Consider the following 12700-nt stretch of genomic DNA (forward strand, 5'->3'; position numbering starts at 1 on the left):
TCGACTTTTGTTTGACGATTATTTCACAATGAAGAAGAAAATGGACGAAAAACGGAAGAAAAATTCGAACGCTGACAAAACTAAATTAAAAACTGTGAAATAAAAGACGAAAATTGATTTTTTATGTTTCTTTTTGACATTGCATCCAGATCTACCATTTTTCCGTTCCTTTACTTTTCTGGTAAAACTGTTCATAAGAGAGCAATTTTGACACTTTTCTCTTTTACCACTCTTACCATTAAAGAAGTAAAGGAACAAAGCTATGGTTAGGATGGTCGTAGAAAAAATCTGATTAGACAGAAACTCGTTTTATTACAAAATAAAACGAATTAGGCCCAGAAATTTTTGCATATCGTACATATTTTGACATATTTTTACATATCTGCATAAAATGAGCATATGCACAACCATATGCAAACATATGTTAAAGGATTTGTGGTCTAAATATCCAACAGAAATGGCTGAAATTTGGTATTAAGTCTTCGTTAGGGGTATGCAAATTTACAACTGAAATCTGTCCGCAGAGGTCTATGTCTTCATATAGCCCCCATAGAACGGTATCTACGGATATTCGGTATTTTGAAAGTTGTAGCCTCCCACTGGAATAACTGAAAATTGGTGTTTAGCCTTCGTTTGGGGTATAAAACATTCCACCTGAAATTTGTCGGCATAGGTCCTCGTCTTCATATAGCCCCCATAGAATGGTACCTCCCGATTTTCGGTATTTTGAAGGTTGTGGCTTCAATATCCCACCGAAATGACAGAACTTTGGCATTTTGTCTTCGTTGTGGGTATTAAACTTTCCACCTGAAATTTGTCGGTATAGGTCCACGCCTTCATATAGCCCCAAAGAAAGGTACCTCGGGATTCTTGGTATTTTGAAGGTTGTGCCCTCAATATCCCTCCGAAATGACTGAAATTTGGTATTAAGTCTTCGTCGGGGGTATAAAACTTTCTACCTGAAATTTATCGGTATAGGTCTTCGTCTTCATATAGCCCCCATAGAATGGTACCTCCCAATTTTCGGTATTTTGAAGGTTGTGGCCTCCATATCCCACCGAAATTACTGAAATTTGGCATTTTGTCTTCGTTTTGGGTACAAAACTTTCCACCTGAAATTTATCGGTATAGGTCCCCGTCTTTATATAGCCCCCGTAGAATGGTACCTGCCGATTTTCGGTATTTTCAAGTTGTGGCCTCAATATCCCACCGAAATGACTGAAATTTGGGATTTTGTCTTCGTTGTGGGTACAAAACTTTCCACCTGAAATTTGTCGGTATAGGTCCACGTCAACGCCACATGGCGGTGCATGCAGAATCGGCAGGCCTAAGCTTCGATGGAGCATACAAGTGGATGAAGAAATAAAAAGGAGATATTTTCTTAGTTCGGTCTATGGAACAAATGTTCTGTAATGGATCAGCTAAGTAGTAAGTAAGGTCCACGTCTTTATATGACCCCCATAGAACGCTACCTCCGGATTTCTGGTATTTTGAAGGTTGTGCATAAGAAAATATGTAAAATGCATAAATTTTGCATATGCAAAAATTTTGGCATTTTGCATAAGTCATATGTTTCGATTGCAATGTAATCAGGAGCCAAAATAGGGATACGCAAGTCGATTTTCGAGTAATCGGTTCCTCGATTCTTTGATTTGAAGAATCTAAAAATCGGAATCGAGTTTTGACTTCATTGAGAATCGAAAGATCGATTTTCTATTATGATTCTTCGATTCTTGCAGTGGGAATCGAAAGATCAATTCTGTTTTGACTTTTTGATGTACCACAAAAATGAAATATACAGACTACATTGGTAAGAGCAAGACATCAATATTATATTATTTGTTGTACTGATGAACAAAGTTAATCTAACGTTACGGCAATGTTACACGCGAAGCAATGTACACTAAAACGTTCACATTTTCAACTAAGGAGTCATCTCGATCGAACGATTCTTTTATCCAAGTGAGTTCTAAGTAAGAATCAAAGGATCGAAAGATCGTTTTTGATTCCTACGTAAGAAGCGAAAAATCGATTTTTGAGTTCTAAGTAAGAATCAAAAGATCGAAAGATCGATTCTTGAGTTCTAAGTAAGAATCAAAAGATCGAAAGATCGATTTTTGCCCAGTCCCAAAATTTGACATGAATGGGACCAAAAATAGGGGTTGCATAAAATTCCGCTGTCTAATCATCAAATCTCGAATCTTGAATATGTTGAAGATAGCGGAATACACTTGTGCCGAATTTATTGTTGTAATTAATTATTATTACTATTACCAATGCGGTTTTAGATCTGGTAAATCAAGAATTGACCAAATCTTCACACTGCGCCAAATACTGGAGACGACCCACGAAAGACAGATCGATATTAATATAGATTCATTTGAATGAGAATTACCATAAAAAACTTACAAATTTGTTCTTAAAATGCCACTGGATGTCAAAATTTTTAATTTGTTTCATTGTTTTCACAGTTATGACCCCAGTATCCCCAGTATTTCATTCCAGTTTGCCTAAAAGTGTGCTCTTTAATTTATAAATCATCTGGAATAATAAAACTATGAAATTTGAAGTACAGGTGGCGTTGTAGGATATGTGCAATTTGTTTTATTTGTATTCGTGATCATCATTGTTCCTTTTTCACTTAAGTTGCTTAGTTTCTAGAGCAGAGAAATACAAAGAAAACAAATGCATGTGTGAATGTATGAGGGAACAAAGCAACTACCAAATGATGTGAGGGAGAAAAGCAAATGCAAAGACAACTAAGTGGGATCGCTGAGTTTAAGGGGTTACCTCTACTTATCAATTTCGCTGGATTTAAGGGGTTACCTCTACTTATCAATTTCGAAACAAATTATTGGCTATTTTGCCGCAAAAAAATGTTAAGTCGATCGCTGCAAAATTGGCTGAGATGTCTGAGACCGAAAGTAGTGTAGGATGTGCTATTTCAGATGAAAGAAAAACTACTTAAAAATATTGGTAGTTTCTTTAAAAACATTAATGAAAATGAGTTTTTTTTTGGTCTGCACAACTAGGGATAACACCTTAACTTCACACCGTTCAAAAGTAAAAAAAGGGAAAATCATCAATTTACTTTTATTGGAAAACTGGCCTTTTAAATGTATGTTAAGACCACGAAAACACCATGAAAGCTCAAACGGGACAGCTAAAAAATTTTTACATCATCATCATCATCATCCTCAACGAGTTTGTGCCCATCTTATCCAAAGAAAAGTAGGAAAAGCGGTTAGTTCGGTCGGGCCGAACTGTTTTTACCCTCCACCACAAATTTCAGCCATTTCGGTGGATTAATGTGGACAAAACCTTCAAAATACCGAAAATCGGAAGGTACCTTCCTATAGGGGCTATATGATGGCGTGGACCTATCCCTACAAATTTCTTGGTGAAAGTTTTATACCCTCAACGAAGACTAAATACCAAATTTCAGCCATCTCGGTGTGATAATGAGACCAAAACCTTCAAAATACCGAAAATCTGGAGATATCGTCCTATGGGGGCTATATCAAAACGTGGACCTATATAAACATTTTATGGTAGAAATGTTTCTTAGCCTCTGGAAACACAAAATACAAAGTTACAACCGATTCTGTTGTCAAATGGGACGAATACATTCAAAATATATAAAAATGGCGCGTACTTTATATGGGGCGTTATATGGGGGCTATACGAAAACGTGGACCTATATAAACCAACTTTGGTAGGAATGTTTTTCGGCCTCTGGCGACACAAGATACCAAATTACAACCAATTCGGTGGTAAAATGGGACAAAATATCTTAAAAATTCCTTAAAACGACGACACGTCACGCGTAGTTTTGTATGGGGGCTATACGAAAGCGTGGACCTACATAGCCCGCTTTCAATACCAAAAGTTCTACGTACATATAATAGATTTTCCCAAAATTTCATCCACCTACGTCAATCCGTTCGGACGCTAGAGTGATTTCCACAGACGGACAGACGGGCGGACAGGGCTATATCGATGTAGAATTGCACGCTGATCAAGAATATATATAGTTTGTGGGGTCTACAATGATTATTTCGAGTAGTTACAAACGGAATGACAAACTTAATGGGGGTATATTATGGTGGAGGGTATAAAAATGAAACGAATGCTGGGATTTAAATGCAGTAAGGACACTAGGTCTGATGGGATCAGCAATAGTTCGCTACCTTTTTCTCTTTTGATTGAAAGACGCCACCTATAGGAGAAAAAATGAGCAAAGACACTCACCAATTTATAACTATGTTCAGATACTGCTTCGGGAGACGATCAATGGCAACGCATAATGAGTTCCTTGGAAAATTGTGGTTCAAACCATAAAAAATTGACAACACAAAATCTATAAAGTGTCCCGTTCATAACTGATCTTTATATCAGGTATCGGCACTAATACAAACGCATTGTTTGCGGTCTCAGGCATACGACTCTCTCTCGCTCTCTCCATAAACAGCGTGTGCATTTATGCATTGCTAAAATTAAAAATCATTGAAATAAGCGACAGCAGAAGCTTCTTTATTGACTTCTGAACGAAGACTGAATGGTGGTTGTTCTGTTGTTATTCTCATTAAGGGCAGGTGTGCCCTTTTTGCCGGACGCTGCTTTATATTATGAGCCCGAAGGCCTTTCATTGAATCGTGTTTCAGTTTTTTGAACCTACAAGAGAGAAAATTAGCAAACACCCTCACCAATTCATAACGAAATGGGGGCATTTGTTCGGACTGATGATAATTGGCAATGCATAACCAGGTCTGAATGAACAAAGAACACTTCGCTATTTTTCTCTCTTTACGTTTTGAACGTTAAGTTTCCCAGACCGAGTTTGTATCATATGTTACAGGAGATATGTATGTAATTACAAGCAGCATTCGACTTTTTCTACTTTTTAAAAGGTATTTTTAACGGCATTTCTTATTAATTCTTAATTTTATCAATGGAGCTATCATGAAGCGAAGTTCAACATATTCAACCAGTATGCTACGATCGCCTGGCTGGATGTTATTCAGCTCATCAGTTATATCAGATGCGAGTTATTAGTTCGAAGATCATGTTTGGCAACATCATCTTTTACGAACATTATTTCATCTTTTTTCATATTTCATATTCTGCTACCGTGTATCTGTCTTCAAAAATTTTGGTTCTAAGATACAATGGCTTACAAAATTTTTACATTAAAAAATAATACAAAACTATAACTTTGAACTTTGAAATTTTAATATGGAAAAATGATATTTTTATAACTCACACGCTCGCTCACAGATAAATGATAAAAAGCCTCTTTTTGTTGTGGAATTTTCAATACCATTATCTAAGCATATTGTAACTATTTATTAAATTTAAATCTATTCATATTAAAAGCGATAAGCATTCTTGTTGGTGTTTCGCTTGATAAGATGGTTGGTATTACCTTCACCACGTAGATTAAAAATTCCAATCATAAGGCAATCACCCCGGCATATCTACTCACTCGTAATTGAGGGTCAAGTTAATGGAACTTTACGTATAGTTATTTATGTGGCGGGGAGAAGCTAAGAAAATATAAAAAAGTAAAAAAGAATCAGTCAGTTTAATAGCGTAGTATCATGAGTGTTGGACCCAAAAGGTGCTATGAAAAGTTCCTAAATTTTAAAGTAAATCTCATATTTGTAGGTAATAAAAATTCCTGGGTAATTTTCAAGGCTTTCATGCGTTAAATATAAATAGTGAGTCTAATTATTCCACTGACAGACCCAATCAAAAAGAGTCTTCACCAGTAAATATGGGATGATGTAAATTGTCATCATTTGTTAGCCACTAAAATTCAGTGTGAAGGCTTTTAACGGCTTAAAGCAATTTTGTAGTCGAAAAAGCGCACACATTATAAAAGTCCTTTATTGCTTTACTTGTTTTCAGTAAATGTAGACTACTTATTCATTAACTATAGTTTACGCATTCAGTAACTGAAGTCTATGTCTTCAACAACTGTAGTCCACGCCTTTTCGGTAACTTAAGTCAACGTTTTAAGCAACTGGGGCTAGGTTTTCAGTAATTAAAACCAATGATTTCAGCAACTAAAGTCCACGCCTTCGGTAAGTGAAGTCAACGCCTTCAGTAATTTAAATCAACACCTTCGTTAACTGGGAGCTATGCTTTCAGTAACTATAGTCAGCGCCTTCAGTAATTGTAGTGCACCCCGTTCGGTAACTGACTTTTACAATTGGAGTCGATTTCACAATTGGAGTAACTGTAGTCTACGCCTTCAGTAACTGTAGACTACGCCTTCAGTAACTGTAGTCTACACCTTGAACGATTGCATTCCATGTCTTCAGTTACTGAAATTCACGTTTTCGGTGACTTAAATCAACGTCTTAAGTAACTGGGTCTAGGTTTTCAGTAATTAAAAACAATGATTTTAGAAACTAAAGTCCACGCCTTCGGTAACTGAACACAACGCCTTCAATAAGTTAAATCAACGCCTTCGTTAACTGGGAGCTATGTTTTCAGTAACTGTAGTCAGCGCCTTCAGTAATTGTAGTGCACCCCGTTCGGTAACTTACTTTTGTAAGTCAAAGTATTGAGCAACTTAGGGCAACATTTCCAGTAACTGTAGGTTATGCCGTCTGTAACTGTTGTCTACGACTTCAGTTGCTGTAGTCTACGCCTTCAATAACTGTAGTCTACGATTTAAGTAACTGTAGAATACGATTTCAGTTATTGTAGTCTACGCCTTTAGTAACAGTAGTCTACGCCTTCAGTAACTGTATTCTACGCCTTCAATAGCTGTAGTCTACGATTTAAGTAACTGTAGAATACGATTTCAGTAATTGCAGTCTACGCCTTTAGTAACAGTAGTCTACGATTTCAGTAACTGTAGAATACGATTTCAGTAACTGTAGTATACGCCTTCAATAATTGTAGTATACGCCTTTAGTAACTGTTGTCTACGCCTTTAATAACTGTAGTATACGCCTTTAGTAACTGTTGTCTACGCCTTTAATAACTGTGATCTACGCCTTTAGTAACTGTTGTCTACACCTTAAGTAACTGTTGTCTACGGCTTTAGTAACTGTAGTCTACGATTTTAGTAACTGTTGTCTACGGCTTTAATAACTGAAATCTACAGTAACTGTTGTCTACGCCTTTAATAACTGTGGTATACGCCTTTAATAACTGTGGTATACGCCTTTAATAACTGTAGGCTATGCCTTTATTAACTGTAGTCTACGCTTTCAGTAACTGTAGTCTACGCCTTCAACGATTGTATTCCACGCCTTCAGTTACTGAAATTCACGTATTCGGTGACTTAAGTCAACGTCTTTAGTAACAGTAATTAAAACCTATGATTTCAGTAACTTAAGTCCACGCCTTCGGTAACCGAAGACAAGGCTTTCAATAATTTAAATCAACGCCTTCGGTAACTGGGAGCTATGTTTTCAGTAACTGTGGTCTGTGCTTTCAGTAATTGCTGTGCACCCCGTTCGGTAACAGACTTTTGTAATTGGAGTCAAAGTATTGAGTAAATGAGGGTTAAATTTCCAGTAACTGTAGGTTATGCCGTCTGTAACTGTTGTCTACGACTTCAGTAACTTTAGTCTACGCCTTCAATAACTGTAGTCTACGATTTAAGTAACTGTAGAATACGATTTCAGTAATTGCAGTCTACGCCTTTAGTAACAGTAGTCTACGCCTTCAGTAACTGTATTCTTAGCCTTCAATAACTGTAGTCTACGCCTTCAGCATCTGTAGTCTACGATTTCAGTAACTATAGAATACGATTTCAGTAATTACAGTCTACGCCCTCAGTAACTGTAGTCTATGATTTCAGTATCGTATGTATGTTTGTATTTTCATGGTTTGTTTGCTACTAAAATTTAGCTTGAAGCTTCTAACGGAATTTTGGTGTCGAAAAATGTGCACACATATTCAACTTACTGTACTACGCTTTCAGTAATTAGTAGTAATTGTAGTCTACGCCTCCAGTATCTGTACTCTACGCCTTCAGTAAGTGTAGACTACGATTTCTGTAACTGTAGTCTACGCTTTCTCTGTGGTCTACGCCTTCAGTAACTGTAGTCTATGCTTTCACTTTAGTCTACGCCTTCAGTAACTCTAGTATTTTAATAATTTTTTGCGATTAAGATTGTGCTTCTTAGCTTCTAACGGATTATAGGAATTTTGGGGTCGAAAATGTGCACACATATTTAACTTATTGTATTTGCTTTTAATTTTTATTATTATTATTTTTTGATAATGAGTATTGATTTTCGTTGGGTTTTGTCATATAAAATTAAAAATTATTTTTGGAAATTACCCACTTATTTTACAAATTAGCGACCCCCATAAACAGTCACTATAAATTCCAATGATACAATAAAATAATAATAATTATTTTTCAAAACATTGCAGAAATTATAAATTCTATGGCCAGTTCTAATGTTATAAACAATAATCAAAACAAAACAACAGTTAGACCAATACACCCCACCTCCAAAGTTGGTAATGAGCTTCATTAAAAGTTTGTTTACAAATATGGTGGGTCGATGGTTGGATGGATGGGTGGATAGTTGTTTGCTTGCCCGGCTTGGTTAGCCATGGCTAATTGTTACAGAATATGAATGACAGTAATGACACCTACAAATAAAGGCCATTAACCTTTAATGAGTTTGAATACACAAAAAAATATAAAAATAAAAATAGACCGACAAACTCGTAACCCAATAAACAAAAAAGCCATTGAGGGTAGTAGGCACATTCCCAAACTGGTCAGTGTATTATTCAATGGCTCAATTGAAGCAAGAAAACAATAGTGACACCCGCCGCTTAAAACCAATAACAACATTGTTGACAAGCATAGAATAAATAAATCATATTTTTTATAAATAAATAAACAATAAATATTGAAATTATGTGTTAATCCATAATAAGTAGCGGCTACTATGTATTTTGAGTCATGTTTTTGTTTGTTTGTGGTGGCAGTGAATAATGGAATTTTGTGAGTTTAAAAATGCGTGTCATAAAATTATGACGCTGCAATGTGTCATTTTGTTAAAAAAAAATTAAAAATAGTTATAAATATACACTTAAGGGATAAAATAACAATGTAGGTAGGCTTTGTCATTGGGGGAACAAAGTGCTGTTTAAGCATTTTAAAATTATGACACTGAACTTGAAATTTTACATTTTTCAGTAATTGAACCCTACGTTTTCTGTAACTGTAGTCTAAACCTTCATTTACAGTAGTTTACGCGTTCAATAACTGTAGTCCACGCCTTCGGTAAATAAAATCAACGTCTTCGAACACAAAAGTCAAAGTCTTTAGTAACTGAGGGCTAGGTTTTCTATATCTGATGCCTACGTCTTCAGTAACTGAAGCGTATATTTTCAGTGAACGTAGTCTATGTTTTTTTTTTCGAACTGTAGACTACAGCTTTCAGTTACTAAAATTCACGCCTTCGGTAAGTTTAGTCAACGTCTTCAATAACTGGGACTAGGTTTTCAGTAATTGAATCTTATGTTTTCATTAACTGTAGTCTACGCTTTCAGTACCTGTAGATTACACTTTTTGAAACTGGAAATCATCCCTTCGCTAACTGAAGACAATATGTTTAAGTACTTTTGGGCTACGTTTTCACTAACTGCAGTATACGCCTTCAATAACTGTGACGCCTTCAATAACAGTAGTTCACTTTTTCGCTTTTTTTCTCGTTGCAACCGATAAGGAAAAAATACTGAAGAACAGCTGCTGACTCATTGAATTCTACTCTGATAATTTCAAAATTAAAATACAAAAGATTTTTGTGGCCATGTTACCAAAAAATAAGTGGTCGTTTTGTGGCCAGAGAGCCTATTCAGTAACTTCTTAACAACTTCACTAATAGTTTATTTCAGAACACTTTCATTTGTTTTTTTTTTCTAGTTGTTACAAGTTGTCAATTTTTTAATCGATAACAGTTACCGAATTCCTATCTTGGCCTTGTAAAATAATGAGTTAGTAGGTGGATTTGTATTGATTTGTTTGCAGGGTCCTCAAATAATATAGAGTGGTTGAAAGTATAGCAGACTTTTGATAGGTTAACAACACTATTCTTCGGGACGCCCTGTAGTGCGATCCTGTAACCCTTTTTTCGTTACCGTCAAAAGTCGGTAAACAACGCAATATTATGAATGAATAGGTAAAATAAAAGCTAACATTCCTGTTGCTATCGGAAGGGCTCAGCGACAGACTTTTTCCTATAGAAAAATGTTAATTGGTGAACTTTTTCTACAAAAAATGTTCATTGGTGAACATTTTCTACAAGAAATGTTCATTGGTGAACTTTTTCTATAGAAAAATTTTCATTGGTGAACTTTTTTTACAGAAAAATTTTCATTGGCGAACTTTTTCTACAGAAAAATGTTAATTGGTGAACTTTTTCTATACAAAAATGTTCATTGGTGAACTTTCTCTATAGAAAAATGTTCTTTGGTGAACTTTTTCTATAGAAAAATGTTAATTGGTGAACTTTTTCTATAAAAAATGTTAATTGGTGAACTTTTTCTATAGAAAAATGTTCATTGGTGAACTTTTTCTATAGAAAAATGTTCATTAGTGACCTTTTTTTTCTATGTTCATTGGTGAACTTTTTCTATGGAAAAATGTTAATTGGTGAACTTTTTCTATAGAAAAATGTTCATTGGTGAACTTTTTCTAAAGAAAAATGTTCATTAGTGACCTTTTTTTTTCTATAGAAAAAGGTTCATTGGTGAACTTTTTCTATAGAAAAATGTTCATTGCTGAACTTTTTCTATAGAAAAATGTTCATTGGTGAACTTTTTCTATAGAAAAATGTTCATTGGTGAACTTTTTCTATAGAAAAATGTTCATTGGTGAACTTTTTCTATAGAAAAATGTTCATTGGTGAACTTTTTCTATAGAAAAATGTTCATTGGTGAACTTTTTCTATAGAAAAATGTTCATTGGTGAACTTTTTCTATAAAAAAATGTTCTTTGGTGAACTTTTTCTATAGAAAAATGTTCATTGGTGAACTTTTTCTATAGAAAAATGTTCATTGGTGAATTTTTCCTATTGGAAAATGTTCATTGGTGAATTTTTCCTATAGGAAAATTTTAATCGGTGAACTTTTTCTATATAAAAATGTTCATTGGTGAAGTTTTTCTATAGAAAAATGTTCATTGGTGAACTTTTTCTATAGAACTTTTTTATAGAAAAATGTTCATTGTTGAACTTTTTCTATAAAAAAATGTTCTTTGGTGAACTTTTTCTATAGAAAAATGTTCATTGGTGAATTTTTCCTATAGGAAAATTTTAATCGGTGAACTTTTTCTATATAAAAATGTTCATTGGTGAAGTTTTTCTATAGAAAAATGTTCATTGGTGAACTTTCTCTATAGAAAAATGTTCATTGGTGAACTCTCTCTATAGAAAAATTTTCATTGGTGAACTTTTTCAATAGAAAAAATTTCATTGGTGAACTTTTTCAATAGAAAAATTTTCATTGGTGAACTTTTTCAATAGAAAAATGTTCATTGGTGAACTTTTCCTGTAGAAAAATGCCCATTGGTGAACGTTTTCTATAGAAAATGTTCATTGGTGAACTTTTTCTATAGAAAAATTTTCATAGGTGAATTATAGAAAAATGTTTATTGGAGAACCTTTCTAAATATAAATGTTTGCTAGTGAACTTTTTCTGTAAAAAAAGTTCACCAGTGAACATTTTTCTACAGAAAAATGTTCATTGGTGAAATTTTTCTAAAGAAAAATGTTCATTGGTGAAATTTTTCTAAAGAAAAATGTTCATTGGTAAACTTTTTCTATAGAAAAATGTTCATTGGTGAACTTTTTCTATAGAAAAATGTTCATTGGTGAACTTTTTCTATAAAAAATGTTCATTGGTGAACTTTTTCTATTGAAAATGTTCATTGGAGAACTGTTTCTATAGAAAAATGTTCATTAGTGAAACTTTTTCTATAGAAAAAAGTTCATTGGTAAACTTTTCTATAGAAAATTATGGAAAATGTTCATTGGTGAAACTTTTCTATAGAAATCTTTTAATTTGTGAAATTTTTGTGTAGCAAAATGTTTATTGTGGATCTTTTTCTATAGAAAAACGTTAGTTTGTTATCGTTTTTCCAAAGGAAAATGTTCATTGGGGAAATGCTTGTATAGAAAACTTTTATTGGTGAATTTTCAACAGGAAAATCTTCATATGTTGTTTAATATTTTCTATAGAAAAATGTTCCTTGGTGAAAGTTTTTCATTGTTCTGTAGAAAAAAGTTCACTAATGAACAGTTTCTATAGAAAAATGTTTATTGGTGAACTTTTTCTATAGAAAAATGTTCATTGGTAAACTTTTGTTATAGAAAAATTTTCATTGGTGAACTTTTTCTATAGAAAAATTTTCATTGGTGAATTTTTTTATAGAAAATTTTTCATTGGTGAACTTTTTCTATAGAAAAATGTTCATTGGTGAATTTTTTTTTATAGAAAAATGTTCATTGGTGAACTTTTTCTATAGAAAAATGTTCATTGGTGAACTTTTTCTATAGAAAAATGTTCATTGGTGAACTTTTTCTATAGAAAAATGTTTATTGGTGAACTTTTTTTATAGAAAAATGTTCATTGGTGAACTTTTTCTATAGAAAAATTTTCATTGGTGAATTTTTTTATAGAAAATTTTTCATTGGTGAACTTTTTCTATAGA

The 12700-nt window shown here is 33.7% G+C and overlaps 1 protein-coding gene across 6 annotated transcripts in view; it reads right to left on the bottom strand.

Annotated features, from left to right (window-relative positions):
- The window catches only part of LOC141399541 (uncharacterized), a 229560-nt gene that overhangs the window by 22719 nt on the left and 194141 nt on the right, over positions 1–12700 (bottom strand). The gene's annotated exons all lie outside the window — the stretch shown is intronic.

The sequence above is a fragment of the Musca autumnalis genome, unplaced genomic scaffold, assembly GCF_047663935.1.
Source record: "Musca autumnalis isolate F117 unplaced genomic scaffold, ASM4766393v1 scaffold_3, whole genome shotgun sequence".
NCBI lineage: Eukaryota > Metazoa > Arthropoda > Insecta > Diptera > Muscidae > Musca > Musca autumnalis.